Source organism: Globicephala melas, chromosome 21, assembly GCF_963455315.2.
Source record: "Globicephala melas chromosome 21, mGloMel1.2, whole genome shotgun sequence".
In the NCBI taxonomy this organism is placed as follows: Eukaryota; Metazoa; Chordata; class Mammalia; order Artiodactyla; family Delphinidae; genus Globicephala; species Globicephala melas.
The window spans coordinates 33,584,230-33,600,728 of NC_083334.1; the positions used below are offsets into that span (position 1 = coordinate 33,584,230).

Consider the following 16,499-nt stretch of genomic DNA (forward strand, 5'->3'; position numbering starts at 1 on the left):
CTCCCCCTCCCGCAGAGGAGCGCTGGAGCACTTGCAAGTCAAGGGCACTTGTGGTCCTGAGGCGGTGTGTGTGTGTGTGTGTGTGTGTGTGTGTGTGTGTGTGTGTGTGTGTGTGTGTGTGTGTGTGTGTGTGTGTGTGTGTGTGTGTGTGTGTGTGTGTGTGTGTGTGTGTGTGTGTGTGTGTGTGTGTGTGTGTGTGTGTGTGTGTGTGTGTGTGTGTGTGTGTGTGTAGGCGCTTTATTACTCAACACCCCGGCTGCCTGCTTTCCATCCTGCTCCCCCCGCCCCGCTCCGACCTCCCTTCTCGGCCTCCCAGTGGCCGTCAGGGCTCCCTGCAGACATCACTTCCCCACGGCTGTGGGGTCGCGGAGCTCACGAGCTTTCTGACCGTCCCTGTGAGTAACAGCTCTCTAGTGAAGGGATATAACGCACTCGGGCCGCAAACACAGCGACTGCGGGATTAATTCTCCGAAGTGCCATGTGCAAAGTTTGGGTAAGTCAGTCGGCCCAGGGCGGGGAGGGCAGCTGAGAGCAGGCAAGGGGACAGGGCGGCTGGGGGGAGGGGGTCGGGCGGGGGTCTCAGTCCAGAAAGAGGAAGGGCCACACTTGCCGGGTGGACTCCAACGCCCCCTGCTGGGGCCCCACAGCCACCGCGTCCTCGCCCCTCCCTCAACTTCGCCGGGTCTCAGGAGCACGCCGAGCCGCCACCTGCGGGGTGGTCTCGGGGGCGCCCGCCGCAGGGGTAGCGGCTCAGGCCAGGGCGCCCGCTCGGGCCCGAGGGACCCCGCCCCGCGCCCCGCGGCTCGCGGCCCCCACCCGGCGCGGGGCTCGGCCGCGGTCCCGCGCTCCCCGCCCCCGGGTCCCCGGAGGCTCCGCGGCCGCCCGAGCGGGAGGTGGAGCCGAGCCCGCGGCGCCGCGCAGGAGGAGCCGGCGGCGGCGGGAGCGGCGGGAGCCGGCCGGCAGCGCCTCGCGGTGAGTCGGCCCGGGCCGGCCGGGCGTGGGCGCCGCGGGAGCGTCGGGGCGGCATCCTCGCGCCCCGCGGCTCCACCACGGGAGGCTCGCGCGGGCGTGGGGGGCGGTGCCGCGGGGAGGGGTTCGCACCGCAGGGTGGGGCAAGGAGGAGAAGAGGGGAGGGGGTGGCGCGGCGCCCGCAGGTGGGCGCGCGGGGTCCTGGGGGAGGCTTCCCGGGAGGGCCCCGGGCGCTGCTGGCCGGGGTCGCTGTGGCTTCACCAGACTCTGGTGGCCTTCAGCTGTTTGATGACTTTCTTGAACACCGACTAAAAAGTAGCCTTTGCACGTGCCCGCGTGACTGCTTTAGCTGCGGCTGCACAGAGTCGTCTTTGCTGGGATGGAGAGGGCGCGGGGGGCGCGCTCAGGTGGAGGTGGGCAGCGTGCCCTCTGCCTGGGACCCTGGCCGGGGCGAACGTGCCCGAGGGTCGCTGCGATCCGGGATGCCGGGAGGAAGTGCTGTGCGCCGTCAGCGGAGGGGCCCCCTCGAGGGCACGGTCTGGGGGTCGGGGTGAAGGGCGGCGGCGGAGGAGAGCTGTACGGAGACGCCGCGAAGTTGGTGTTTCCGCGGCGCTTCCTGCACCTGCACACCGGTCGGTGACTTTGAATTTATCTTTTCACCGATGAGCCAAGGGATGGGAGAGGAGAAGGTCTAACAGCGCCGTGCACGCCAAAACAGCGAGCCTTGGGAAGCCCTCGTACATAATAGAGTGGCTATTTCGCCTCCAACTCCGCTTTTATTCTGATTTCAAAGCCTCGGAGTGGTTTTTACTTAAATGTCGTTAGAGAGGTCCAGATAATAAAGATAATAACTGTTCTTTCACGTCTTTTTACTAGAAATGGAAATTCAATTCTACCGGGTTTGTTGGATTTTAACATTTTCATACAAGAAACTCGTAATTGTTGTAGCGTTACTTGCAACAGTGAACCTTAACCAGCCCTGCGCGGTGCTGTCATGTTGCTAATTAGAAGCAGAAAAGCCAAACTTAGATATAGAAGCATAAAGCAAAAAACATAAAGCCTTAGTCATAAAAAGTGACTCAGACACGTGTAATAGTGCATAACAGGACATGGGACAGTGTGTTGTGCTCCCGGAGAGGGTCAATTTCTGGAAAGCGAGAGATGGGCCGTAACGGTTTAGATATGTGATGGTTCTTTCCATCCTATGTGTACTCTAAAGTATACAGCATTGAAATGCTTTAATTCTGTTCGTCTTTGTGCTCCAGTTTGCAAACTGTCATAATGGGGTTCAAAGCAAAATCTCAAGCTTTTGGATTCACCAGATTACATGAAAGCGAAGGGAACATTTGCTTTGCCGTCCCAGACTCCTGGGCTCCAGGCAGCCTCCCATTTATTAACTGTATGACCTTGGGCAAGTCACCCTTTCACAACATCGATTTCGACTTTGTAAAATGCCAGTAATATTCCTCACCTTATGAAGACGTTGGGAAAAAGGAAGTAACAATTAGGGGCTTATCCCAGCGCCCAGAGCACACTAAGTGCTCTGGAAAAGTTGTCTCTTGTCTTCCTTGACTTTTAGGAACCCCCAGGTCTGGCATGTTTCAGCGCTGTTGCTGTTTTTAATTTAAAATTCCTTGTGTGCAGCCTTCCTTCCCATCCATCCCTTCAAGCACCCTTTATTGAAGAACCTCAGATGCTGCCCTGTCTGGGTGTTTGGAAGTGAGGGGCTGACGCTCTGGAGGTGGAGGTGGGCAATACTTCAGGTTTTTCCTGTTGGTAAGAATCCATCACAAGGTCGCACGATAACGCATTGTACTTCCCAGTCTTCACGTTGTTCTAGCTCTGTCCCCAGTGTAATGTCACACTGGAAAGAAAGCACAGGAAGCTCTGCACAGTGCTTGCTCTCGCTTTTACCCTGTCTCTCCAGGCCAGCTCAGGCCGGGCAGGGCGCACGGGATTTGAAAGACAGGATGTAATGAAGTTATTCTTCAGGTTAGTTTTTTTTTTTTTTTTTTTTTGCCGTACGCGGGCCTCTCACTGTTGTGGCCTCTGCCATTTCGGAGCACAGGCTCCGGACACGCAGGCTCAGCGGCCATGGCTCACGGGCCCAGCCGCTCCGCGGCATGTGGGATCTTCCCGCACCGGGGCATGAACCCGTGTCCCCTGCATCGGCAGGCGGACTCTTAGCCACTGTGCCACCAGGGAAGCCCCTCACTTTTTTTTTATTCCTAGTGAAAGAACCTTGGGATTCTAAATGATGGCCCTACTGTATATTAGGGCTAATAGAGGTTATTAAAGAAGGTAGCTCAGGTAGACTTGATTACCTATCGGTTTTACCCTGGTGATGAAGCAGTCTTATAAAAGCTTACACAGCCAACGGAGCAGCGGCTCCACCACTAGGGGCCTCTTCTGCATAGCGTATCACCCAGGCTGTCATTCTTTGCCATTGTTATGTCCTGTAAGGTAGCGAACTTAACTTCCTGGGCTCACCACACGGAATACTTTATTAGAAAAGGGCAACCTTGTGTGAAAAGCATTATCAAAGGCCTAAAAATATGTGCAAGTGGTCTTAAATGACAGATTCGGTACCATCTGAGAATAACTTTAAAGATTTAAAGGAGTTGTAATAATCGGGCTTTTTGCTTTGCATATCCTCATATTCCAATATATGACTTCAAAAAAACTGTCTAAAAATTCAAATATATGATTTTGCTCTAGTATTTTTCAGGGGATTATGTTTTTGGTAGACCTTATTTTTATCTTTTTATGTGTTTAAAATTGCTTTATTTCCTAAATTGGTACTTGGAGCACTAATAACTTGTTTCTCAAGGAGTTTATCTGGCCAGTAGGAGCTGCTGGTGTCTTGTCTTTTTTAAAAATGGGGCCATGTGAAATTCCACGCATAAAAATATATATTTTATTACATTCCAAGATGTATCATTGAAAGGCATTTTTCTTCTGGGAGTTTTTGAAAAGCCCTCTTACTTCTAAATTATAGCTTGAATGAAGTTAGTCAGGCTTGAGACTATTGAACAACTTGAAGGTGTGTTGGTGTTTTTATTTGTCAGATGGAATTTGCTATTTGGTAGACAAAAATACCGACAAGGTATGTAAGCAAACACGATGACTGAAAGTATTGCCATATGGTTTGTGAGTGAATAAGAGAACATTGTATTTTCAGGTTTTCAGTGAAATTTAATTACAGTGACAAACTAAATACCAGTAATTGGTAAAGCAAAACTAACTACCGTTACAGAAGAGTTCAGCACATTGCAGGCCCCAAATCTTACCGAGGGATTTCTTCTGAATTCAGTACGTTATCAGACTTCTGATTCCGATTTTCGCGTGGCAGGACTTTTCTATTCAGTGTGTTTTTTATTGAAGTATTGTTGATTTACAATGTTGTGTTAATTTCTGCTGTACAGCAAAGTGATTCAGTATATATATACATATATATTCTTTTTTAATATTCTTTTCCATTATGGTTTATCATAGGATATTGAATATAGTTCTCTGCTATATAGTAGGACCTTGCTGTTTATCCATTCTCTATATAAAAGCTTACGTCTACTAACCGCAGCCTTCCACTCCATCCCTCTCCCAACCCCCTCCCCCTTGGCAACCACCAGTCTGTTGTCTCTGTCCGTGATTCTGTTTCTGTTTCATAGATAGGTTCATTTGTGTCATATTTTAGATTCCACATATAAGTGATATCCTATGGTATTTATCTTTCTCTTTCTGACTTCACTTAGTATGATAATCTCTAGGTCCATCCATGTTGCTGCAAATGGCATTATTTCATTCTTTTTTAATGGCTGTGTAGTATTCCATTGTATATATGCACCACATCTTCTTTATCCATTCATCTGTCAATGGACAGATAGGTTGCTTCCATGTCTTGGCTATTGTGAATAGTGCTGCTATGAACATAGGGATGCATGTATCTTTTTGAATTATAGTTTTGTCTGGATATACATCACGTGGTGGGACTTTAAAACAAGGCAGTCTGATCTTCGCTGCCTTTCTTTCAAGGTCTAGATCATTACTAAGTACTGGGGAAGAGGAGAACTTCTGTGTGAAGGTCGTAGATAATTCTTCTTATCACTTCCCGATGAGTTAGCTAACTTTTGGGGGTTATGTTTAGGATTCTGAGCATGTCAAAGAGTTACACAGCTCCTGTTTGCACAAGAATGCTTCTTTAAACTGGGAGAGCGCTGCCGCTGCCCTCAAACATCCCTCCAGTGAAGGCCCTGCATCTCCCTGCCTCCCCGACTTCCCCCGGAGGGAGGCGGAGGCTCAGCCACAGTGATGGGTGTAGAGCTGCGTGCAAGGCGAGGCATGTGAGTTTGGACAGCAGCCTGGAGCTGACCAAGATGATGGATGCCCCAGGTGGGAGGAATTGCGTGTTTTCACATGGGAGTCTTTTTTTAGGAACTTGTGCTTGGGCCCTGCATGCACAGAAACAGCAGCACTGGAGTTTGCAGAGAGGCTTGGATCCTGTGGCTTAGTGAAACAGTGCTTTGATGCACAGATCATTTTAGTTGTTGCTTTTGGACAGTGCAAAACATACATTTGGTTATCCTGGGGTCAAATCTGCTACTCTCTTTCCTTTTCACACAAAGGGATATTTGAGTTGATGGAAGAAGAGGGGAGCAGGAGGCAGGGAGGAGGTAGATGGGAGTTGTCTGTTTATGCTGGACCCCTGGTCCCCTTATTTTCCCTTCCCAAGGGACGTGAGCACATGCCCTGCAACTTGATGATAGGAGCTATTCACTGGTGTTTTGGGGCTATCCTCATCTACTCTGTTAACGAAACTACTAAGATGATGGTTTTTGACTTAGGTGCTGGGTACTCTCGAGAGTGACCTTCTACTTCTGTCTCCTGTCTTTAGAAACTTACTCAGTTAATGTGGCAGCTAACCTCTGAACAGGGCTGCCAGCCCAGCAGGGGCCCCTTTGAGGTGAAGCATCCGCGCCAGGGTGCACGGCGTGTGAAGCAGAGTGTGGGCCTCAGCCTGCTTGCCTCCCATCGGGCACTCTTGTGGGACAGTTGTCCGCACAACTGTCTGTGAGGCTTACACCTGTACAAGTGGTTAGAACAGTGCTGGGCACGTGATCGATGAGAGATGTATCATTGCTGCTGCTGGTGGTGGTGGTTATTATTATTATTATTATCATTACTGATGGCATTGCTTTCAGGGTAGACCATGCTGGTAGGCACAGTAATCTGGAACAGAGGATTCAGGTGAACTTAGTGTTTGCAAAAGCAAGTGATTCATTCATTTCAGATTTCTTGCTACATTTCCATTAGAGTTCTTCTCTTCATGTGACAGAAACGGCTCACACAGAGCCCTTAACCATGTGGCAACTGCTTTGCGAAATGTGGGCAGTGAGTTGTTCATTCAATCAGCACAGCACCCTTAGGAAATGTGCACTATTATTCTCTGCATTTTTGCAGATGAGAAAACCAGGGTGTAGAGAGGCCAGTTACCTGCCCGAGGTCAGCTCGTGGGTGGCAGGCCTGAGCCTTGAGTCCACGTCTGCCCGGCTCCAGAACCTCTGTGCTGTCTTTGCCAACATCCATACTCTTTGAGTTGGTAGCCTGGAAAGCGTCTTCGAGTTCTGAGGGTTAACAAAATGTGAAAACATTGATTTCCCTTAGATTCTTGTATTTGTATCCTTTTCTAGACACGACGGAGCAGGATGACAAATGAACTGTTATCAGTGGGTCTGCTTCAGCACTTTTTATTTATAGATTTTTATATGTGGCTTTTCCTAGTAGCTCGAAATACAATACAGTGTGGTACAACTTATTTCTGTACAACGGTTAACATCTTCTCAAGGCGCTTCTCGGGCATGTTACAAGCAGAATATATGAATAAAACCCAGCGTGTGGTTGCAGAATATTAAGGTGTGAAGGCTGGCGTCAGGCGTTCATGCATCCACTCAACAAATATTTCTTACTCACCTCTTCTCTGGAGTCACTCTGCCAGACACCACAGAGATGGCGAAGATGAGGAAGCCTGCAGTGCAGAGGAAGGCTCTGGGCCTTCGGGGTGGGCATTGCTGGGGTTTGAATCTCAGCTCTGTCGCTCACTGACTGGGGATCCTGGGCCCATCAGTGGACATCTCTGAGGCTTAGTTTCTCGTGTGCATAATGGGGAATAATAATACTTGGTAGGCTGTTGCACGAATTAAATGAGATGCATGGGGAAGCCATCAGGCCGCTGGAGGTGGTGGGTACTGACCCACAGCGGTGCCCTTCCTCTTCTCCCATCTTACCTGTCTCTTCTCCCACTTCCACCAATTACAGGGGCTGGGAGAGATAAAGATACTTAAGCTCCAAGATAGAATTCTTCCAAATGTTCCTTTCTGGTTTTCCCTTGCGGGGCTGGGACAGACCTGGCAGCGGGGTTGGGTGATACGTGAGCTGGTGCCAGTGCAGCGTTCCTGTCACACTGGCTTGTTACCCAGGAGGCCCAGAGGCGGATGGATTCCAGGAAGCAAGGGCAGCTTGGAGCCCAGGATAGGTGCCTATGGGTCCCAGGGGTGGGGATGAGAGTCTTCTGGGGGAGTAGCCAGGAACTCGGGTCCCATGGAAATTGGAACAGGCCAGAAAAGAAGTTAGAGGCGGGCTGAGTGGGAAGGGTTTGGGATGTGGGTGGAGGGCGAGGCAAGAACGTGAGCAGCTTGTCCTTGGGGACACGAGGGGGTCAGGTGGCTCAGATGTGCCGCTGGCGGGCAGTGCTGAGGCGTGGGGAGAGGCCTGCAGCCCTCCTGCACTGCCTACTCCATTGCTGCAGGGCTTGTTACAGACTTCCAGCTCCCTGGCCTCCCACTGCAGGGTTTTTCCAGAAGCACTGCAGCCTCTCCCAGCAAACAGCTAAGTCAAAATTACTAATTGTTGCCAGTTTTCACTCTAGATCTTCAAGGGGTAGCCGGTATCATGGGAAAATAAGCCTTTACTTATTCCAGTTGGAGACTCGGTTAAACACACCCAGATCTGTTCCTGGTGAGGCCGGGAGCCCGGTCCACAGGGCGCTGTTGAGAGTCCTGCTGGCCTTTCTGGAGCGGGGGCTGTGTTGTGCGATCACGGGTGTTTTCAGGGAGATGGTCCTAGTGGTTTTACGATAATGGGCCACCTTGTTTGGTGTCCGGGGTAGATGCCGTGTGTGGAAGGGATGGAGCGCGGGCTTCACAAAATCATTATGGTCTGGGACTGGCTGCCTCAGCCAGGGAGCAGGAGGCCCTGACTCATTTATCCTGCGCTGGCTTATGGGCATAAACCAGCCCTTCTGTGAATAAGCAAACAGGACCTGCCCAGGTGCAAGAGAAGCTTGATTCAGGGTTTAAAAAAAATGCAAGAAATTTAAAAAACGTATTGAATTGGGGAACAGTTTGTTTAAAGTAAGCTACTGTAATTTTCAAAAGCCCATTTTATAGAATTAATAGCGTGTATTAAAATGAAATGAACAAGCAGACTTTAAAAAAGCGACAGAAGGATAGCTTTGTGGGAAGGAGAGTAATCCTTGAAATGGATTCCAGGTTGGTTCCTTTGGTTCCTGGGGAGCTGAGTGGAATGAATGTTTGCTGATTGCTCTAATAAGTGAGACAGTCTGGTCACCTCCGGGACAGGCCTGGGCAGTGGAGCCAGTTCACCCAGGTCCACCCTTTCTTAACTGTGATCCTGGACAAGTTACTGAATTCTTTAGGTCTCAGTTTTCTCATCTGTAAAGTGGGGATAATAGTGCCCATCGTATTGGGCAGTTTGCCGATTGATTTAGAGAATGTATGTGAACGGCTTAGCTTGGATACTTGGTAGCATCAGCTGTTGTGATTACATAGGCGCACGGGAAGGAAGGTGGAAGGGAAACATAGGCGCACGGGAAGGAAGATGGAAGGGAAACATAGGCGCACGGGAAGGAAGGTGGAAGGAAACATAGGCGCACGGGAAGGAAGGTGGAAGGGAAACATAGGTGCATGGGAAGGAAGGTGGAAGGGAAACATAGGCGCACGGGAAGGAAGGTGGAAGGGAAACATAGGCGCACGGGAAGGAAGGTGGAAGGGAAACATAGGCGCACGGGAAGGAAGGTGGAAGGGAACATAGGCGCATGGGAAGGAAGGTGGAAGGGAAACATAGGCACATGGGAAGGAAGGTGGAAGGGAAACATAGGCGCACGGGAAGGAAGGTGGAAGGGAACATAGGCGCATGGGAAGGAAGGTGGAAGGGAAACATAGGCGCATGGGAAGGAAGGTGGAAGGGAAACATAGGCGCACGGGAAGGAAGGTGGAAGGGAAACATAGGGGCACGGGAAGGAAGGTGGAAGGAAACATAGGCGCACAGGAAGGAAGGTGGAAGGGAAACATAGGTGCATGGGAAGGAAGGTGGAAGGGAAACATAGGCGCACGGGAAGGAAGGTGGAAGGGAAACATAGGCGCATGGGAAGGAAGGTGGAAGGGAAACATAGGCACATGGGAAGGAAGGTGGAAGGGAACATAGGCACATGGGAAGGAAGGTGGAAGGGAAACATAGGCGCATGGGAAGGAAGGTGGAAGGGAAACATAGGCGCACGGGAAGGAAGGTGGAAGGGAAACATAGGCGCACGGGAAGGAAGGTGGAAGGGAAACATAGGCACATGGGAAGGAAGGTGGAAGGGAAACATAGGCGCACGGGAAGGAAGGTGGAAGGGAACATAGGCGCATGGGAAGGAAGGTGGAAGGGAAACATAGGCACATGGGAAGGAAGGTGGAAGGGAAACATAGGCGCACGGGAAGGAAGGTGGAAGGGAACATAGGCGCATGGGAAGGAAGGTGGAAGGGAACATAGGCGCATGGGAAGGAAGGTGGAAGGGAAACATAGGCACATGGGAAGGAAGGTGGAAGGGAAACATAGGCACATGGGAAGGAAGGTGGAGGGAAACATAGGTGCATGGGAAGGAAGGTGGAAGGGAAACATAGGCACATGGGAAGGAAGGTGGAAGGGAACATAGGCACATGGGAAGGAAGGTGGAAGGGAACATAGGCGCATGGGAAGGAAGGTGGAAGGGAAACATAGGCACATGGGAAGGAAGGTGGAAGGGAAACATAGGCGCACGGGAAGGAAGGTGGAAGGGAACATAGGCGCATGGGAAGGAAGGTGGAAGGGAAACATAAGCACATGGGAAGGAAGGTGGAAGGGAAACATAGGCGCACGGGAAGGAAGGTGGAAGGGAACATAGGCGCATGGGAAGGAAGGTGGAAGGGAACATAGGCGCATGGGAAGGAAGGTGGAAGGGAAACATAGGCACATGGGAAGGAAGGTGGAAGGGAAACATAGGCACATGGGAAGGAAGGTGGAGGGAAACATAGGCGCATGGGAAGGAAGGTGGAAGGGAAACATAGGCGCACGGGAAGGAAGGTGGAAGGGAAACATAGGCGCACGGGAAGGAAGGTGGAAGGGAAACATAGGCACATGGGAAGGAAGGTGGAGGGAAACATAGGCGCATGGGAAGGAAGGTGGAAGGGAAACATAGGCGCATGGGAAGGAAGGTGGAAGGGAAACATAGGCACATGGGAAGGAAGGTGGAAGGGAAACATAGGCGCATGGGAAGGAAGGTGGAAGGGAAACATAGGCACATGGGAAGGAAGGTGGAGGGAAACATAGGCGCACGGGAAGGAAGGTGGAAGGGAAACATAGGCGCATGGGAAGGAAGGTGGAAGGGAAACATAGGCGCACGGGAAGGAAGGTGGAAGGGAAACATAGGCACATGGGAAGGAAGGTGGAGGGAAACATAGGCGCATGGGAAGGAAGGTGGAAGGGAAACATAGGCGCATGGGAAGGAAGGTGGAAGGGAAACATAGGCACATGGGAAGGAAGGTGGAAGGGAAACATAGGCGCATGGGAAGGAAGGTGGAAGGGAAACATAGGCACATGGGAAGGAAGGTGGAGGGAAACATAGGTGCATGGGAAGGAAGGTGGAAGGGAAACATAGGCACATGGGAAGGAAGGTGGAAGGGAAACATAGGCACATGGGAAGGAAGGTGGAAGGGAAACATAGGCGCACGGGAAGGAAGGTGGAAGGGAAGGCGTGGATCAGGAGCATCTGCATTCGCCCTGGGCCTGGACGCTTCTCATTCTACTCTTGCGTAGTGTTTAATGTCTTAAGTTCTAGATGATTATAATCAGATACGTCTTGAACACCTGCTGTGTATATGTCCCTATGATAAGGTGCCTGGGTGTAGACTCTGATCCCAGAAAACTGCCCTCGGTATCCTCACGTAGCTCATGGTCTTAGGCTGAGAGGGGCAAGACCGTGACGGGGTCTTGCCGTTAAAGAAGGAATTCTTAGTGTCCCTCGGCTATTTCAGTGAGCTGCCCAAAGGATACTTGCCGTCCTTGGCTTATTTCCCATCTACGCTACATACAGATGGATAGAAAATAAGTGCTTCTTGGGTCTCGACATAAATAACTCAAAATACCCAGGGTACCTTTGGATGTCTTATTTGCGTAGAAATAAGATTTATTTAAGTACGTTTGTACTTAATACATAATGGGAACCCAGTGGAGGAGACTTGTGTTTTGGGGGATATTTCTTTGGATGTGGCTCTGACCTGCAAGCTCTTATACCTAAAGCACGTTCTTTGGTGGGGAGGGTCCTTTTGTCTTTTCACTGAACTCATGGCCCATAGATTTCTGGGCCACAATAACGAGAGAGCTGTGTGTAAAGAGGGTTTTGTTTGTTTGGTTTGTATCTCTCCTCCAGATGGTGTACACATGTTGCTACAGAAGGAGACTAGGTTGGTGGAGAAAGGATTCCCGAGCTGACTCACTCTGTGGCCATGGGCAAGTTCTTAATCCCTAAAGTAGGAATCTAATCATTGAGACTCAAGGGCCATTTGAATGCAAAGCAATGAAATTTATGGACTGTGGATGGCTTCATGAGTCCAAACAGTGGCTGAAGCAAAAATCTGAGCATAAAGCTAGTTACTCCGTTGGATCAAGTGACCGTTTCAACATCTTGGGTCTTGGGTTGTCTCAAAAACGGATTTTCTTTGTAGACAGGATATTTTTCACTTAAGTAATTAAAAATCCTCAGAGTGTTTTCCATGGAAATCCGTGGGCATACAGGAGAATTTATCCAGCTTCACTGGAATTACCTTTTTCTCTTCCTTCAAGAGTGACTCTGGACCAGTACCTGGGCCATTATTAGTGTGGAGTGCAGAGGCCGTGAGAACACGCCCTTTATGCAGAGCAGGTGTCTCATGTTCTGATGGAAATGAGGCCGGAGACAGGAGGAGATGCAGGAACTAGACCCGTCTGGTTGCCTGAAAGCACGGGGAGGTGACTATTTGGGTTGTGGGGACGGCCCTTCCGGGGGTGAAGGCACGTGGGAGGCATCAGTTTTTTTTTTTTTTTTCCTTACATCTTTATTGGAGTATAATTGCTTTACAATGGTGTGTTAGTTTCTGCTTTATAACAAAGTGAATCAGTTATACATATACGTGTGTTCTCATTACTCTTCCCTCTTGCATCTCCCTCCCTCCCACCCTCCCTATCCCACCCCTCTAGGTGGTCACAAAGCACCAAGCTGATCTCCCTGTGCTATGCGGCTGCTTCCCACTAGCTATCTATTTTACGTTTGGTAGTGTATATATGTCCATGCCACTCTCTCACTTTGTCACAGCTTACCCTTCTCCCTCCCCATATCCTCAAGTCCGTTCTCCAGTAGGTCTGTGTCTTTATTCCTGTCTTATCCCTAGGTTCTTCATGACTTTTTTTCCCCTTAAATTCCATATATATGTGTTAGCATGTGGTATTTGTCTTTCTCTATCTGACTTACTTCACTCTGTATGACAAACTCTCGGTCCATCCACCTCATTACAAATAGCTTAATTTTGTTTCTTTTTATGGCTGAGTAATATTCCATTGTATATATGTGCCACATCTTCTTTATCCATTCATCCGATGATGGACACTTAGGTTGTTTCCATCTCCTGGCTATTGTAAATAGAGCTGCAATGAACGTTTTGGTACATGACTCTTTTTGAATTATGGTTTTCTCAGGGTATATGCCCAATAGTGGGATTGCTGGGTCATATGGTATTTCTATTTGTAGTTTTTTAAGGAACCTCCATACTGTTCTCCATAGTAGCTGTACCAATTCACATACCCACCAGCAGTGCAAGAGTGTTCCCTTTTCTCCACACCCTCTCCGGCATTTATTGTTTCTAGATTTTTTGATGATGGCCATTCTGACTGGTGTGAGATAATACCTCATTGTAGTTTTGATTTGCATTTCTCTAATGATTAATGATGTTGAGCATTCTTTCATGTGTTTGTTGGCAGTCTGTATATGTTCTTTGGAGAAATGTTTATTTAGGTCTTCTGCCCAGTTTTGGATTGGGTTGTTTGTTTTTTTGTTATTAAGCTACATGAGCTGCTTGTAAATCTTGGAGATTAATCCTTTGTCAGTTGTTTCATTTGCAAATATTTTCTCCCATTCTGAGGGTTGTCTTTTGGTCTTGTTTATGGTTTCCTTTGCTGTGCAAAAGCTTTGAAGTTTTATTAGGTCCCAGTTTCTAATTTTTGTTTTTATTTCCATTTCTCTAGGAGGGGGGTCAAAAAGGATCTTGCTGTGATTTATGTCATAGGGTGTTCTGTCTATGTTTTCCTCTACGAGTTTGATAGTTTCTGGCCTCACATTTAGGTCTTTAATCCATTTTGAGCTTATGTTTGTGTATGGTGTTAGGGAGTGATCTAATCGCATACTTTTACATGTACCTGTCCAGTTTTCCTAGCACCATTTATTGATGAGACTGTCCTTTCTCCACTGTACATTCCTGCCTCCTTTATCAAAGATAAGGTGACTATATGTGCGTGGGTTTATCTCTGGGCTTTCTATCCTGTTCCATTGAGCTATATTTCTGTTTTTGTGCCAGTACCATACTGTCTTGATTACTGTAGCTTTGTAGTATAGTCTGAAGTCAGGGAGCCTGATTCCTCCAGCTCCGTTTTTCATTCTCAAGATTGCTTTGGCTATTCAGGGTCTTTTGTGTTTCCATACAAATTGTGAAGTTTTTTGTTCTAGTTCTGTGAAAAATGCCATTGGTAGTTTGATAGAGATTGCATTGAATCTGTAGATTGCTTTGGGTAGTATAGTCATTTTCACAATGTTGATTCTTCCAATCCAAGAACATGGTATATCTCTCCACCTATTTGTATCATTAATTTCTTTCATCAGTGTCTTATAATTTTCTGCATAGAGGTCTTTTGTCTCCTTAGGTAGGTTTATTCCTAGATATTTTATTCTTTTTGTTGCAGTGGTAAATGGGAGTGTCTTCTTGATTTCACTTTCAGATTTTTCATCATTAGTGTATAGGAATGCCAGAGATTTCTGTGCATTAATTTTGTATCCTGCTACTTTACCAAATTTATTGATTAGCTCTAGTGGTTTTCTGGTAGCATCTTTAGGATTCTCTATGTATAGTATCATGTCATTTGCAAACAGTGACAGCTTTACTTCTTTTCTGATTTGGATTCCTTTTATTTCCTTTTCTTCTCTGATTGCTGTGGCTAAAACTTGCAAAACTATGTTGAATAAGAGTGGTGAGAGTGGGCAACCTTGTCTTGTTCCTGATCTTAGTGGAAATGCTTTCAGTTTTTCACCATTGGGGACGATGTTGGCTGTGGGTTTGTCATATATGGCCTTTATTATGTTGAGGAAAGTTCCCTCTATGCCTACTTTCTGCAGGGTTTTTATCATAAATGGGTGTTGAATTGTGTCAAAAGCTTTCTCTGTATCTATTGAGATGACCATATGGTTTTTCTCCTTCAATTAGTTAATATGGTGTATCACATTGATTGATTTGCATATATTGAAGAATCCTTGCATTCCTGGAATAAACCCCACTTGATCATGGTGTATGATCCTTTTCATGTGCTGTTGGATTCTGTTTGCTAGTATTTTGTTGAGGATTTTTGCATCTATGTTCATCAGTGATATTGGCCTGCACTTTTCTTTCTTTGTGACATCCTTGTCTGGTTTTGGTATCAGGGTGATGCTGGCCTTGTAGAATGAGTTTGGGAGTGTTCCTCCCTCTGCTATATTTTGGAAGAGTTTGAGAAGGATAGGTGTTAGCTCTTCTCTAAATGTTTGATAGAATTCGCCTGTGAGGCCATCTGGTCCTGGGCTTTTGTTTGTTGGAAGATTTTAAATCACAGTTTCAATTTCAGTGCTTGTGATTGGTCTGTTCATATTTTCTATTTCTTCCTGATTCAGTCTTGGCAGGTTGTGCCTTTCTAAGAATTTGTCCATTTCTTCCAGGTTGTCCATTTTATTGGCATAGAGTTGCTTGTAGTGATCTCTCATGATCTTTTGTATCTCTGCAGTGTCCGTTGTTACTTCTCCTTTTTCATTTCTAATTCTATTGGTTTGAGTCTTCTCCCTTTTTTTCTTGATGAGTCTGGCTAATGGTTTATCAATTTTGTTTATCTTCTCAAAGAACCAGCTTTTAGTTTTATTGATCTTTGCTATCGTTTCCTTCATTTCTTTTTCATTTATTTCTGATCTGATCTTTATGACTTCTTTCCTTCTGCTAACTTTGGGGTTTTTTTGTTCTTCTTTCTCTAATTGCTTTAGGTGCAAGGTTAAGTTGTTTATTCAAGATGTTTCCTGTTTCTTAAGGTAGGATTGTATTGCTATAAACTTCCCACTTAGAATTGCTTTTGCTGCATCCTATAGGTTTTGGGTCGTCGTGTCTCCATTGTCATTTGTTTCTAGGTGTTTTTTGATTTCCTCTTTGATTTCTTCAGTGATCACTTCATTATGAAGTAGTGTATTGTTTAGCCTCCATGTGTTTGTATTTTTTACAGAACTTTTCCTGTAATTGATATCTAGTCTCATAGCATTGTGGTCAGAAAAGACACTTGATAAAATTTCAATTTTCTTAAATTTACCAAGGCTTGATTTGTGACCTAAGATATGATCTATCCTGGAGAATGTTCCATGAGCACTAGAGAAAAATGTGTATTCTGTTGTTTTTGGATGGAATGTCCTATAAATATCAATTAAGTCCATCTTGTTTAATGTATCATTTAAAGTTTGTGTTTCCTTATTTATTTTCATTTTGTATGATCTGTCCATTGGTGAAAGTGGGGTGTTAAAGTCCCCTACTATGAATGTATTACTATCGATTTCCCCTTTTATGGCTGTTAGTATTTGCCTGATGTATTGAGGGGCTCCTGTGTTGGGTGCATACATATTTACAATTGTTATATCTTCTTCATGGATCAATCCCTTGATCATTGTGTAGTGTCCTTCTTTGTCTCTTCTAATAGTCTTTATTTTAAAGTCTATTTTGTCTGATATGAGAATTGCTACTCCAGCTTTCTTTTGGTTTCCATTTGCATGGAATATCTTTTTCCATCCCCTCACTTTCAGTCTGTATGTGTCCCTAGGTCTGAAGTGAGTCTCTTGTAGACAGCATATATATGGGTCTTGTTTTTGTATCCATTCAGCCAGTCTGTGTCTTTTGGTGGAGCATTTAATCCAT

General features: G+C 47.1%; 1 protein-coding gene across 2 annotated transcripts in view; it reads left to right on the plus strand.

The window, feature by feature from the left end:
* Window positions 1-329: 329 nt before the first annotated feature.
* The window catches only part of CSGALNACT1 (chondroitin sulfate N-acetylgalactosaminyltransferase 1), a 324,300-nt gene continuing 308,130 nt past the window's right edge, over window positions 330-16,499 (plus strand). The window contains exon 1 of one of the 2 annotated variants that reach the window (XM_060291556.1): window positions 330-493. The gene's annotated coding sequence lies outside the window, so the exon portion shown is untranslated. Of the gene's footprint in view, window positions 494-911; window positions 973-16,499 lie in introns of those variants that run through there. The other variant, XM_060291555.1, reaches the window with a different exon arrangement.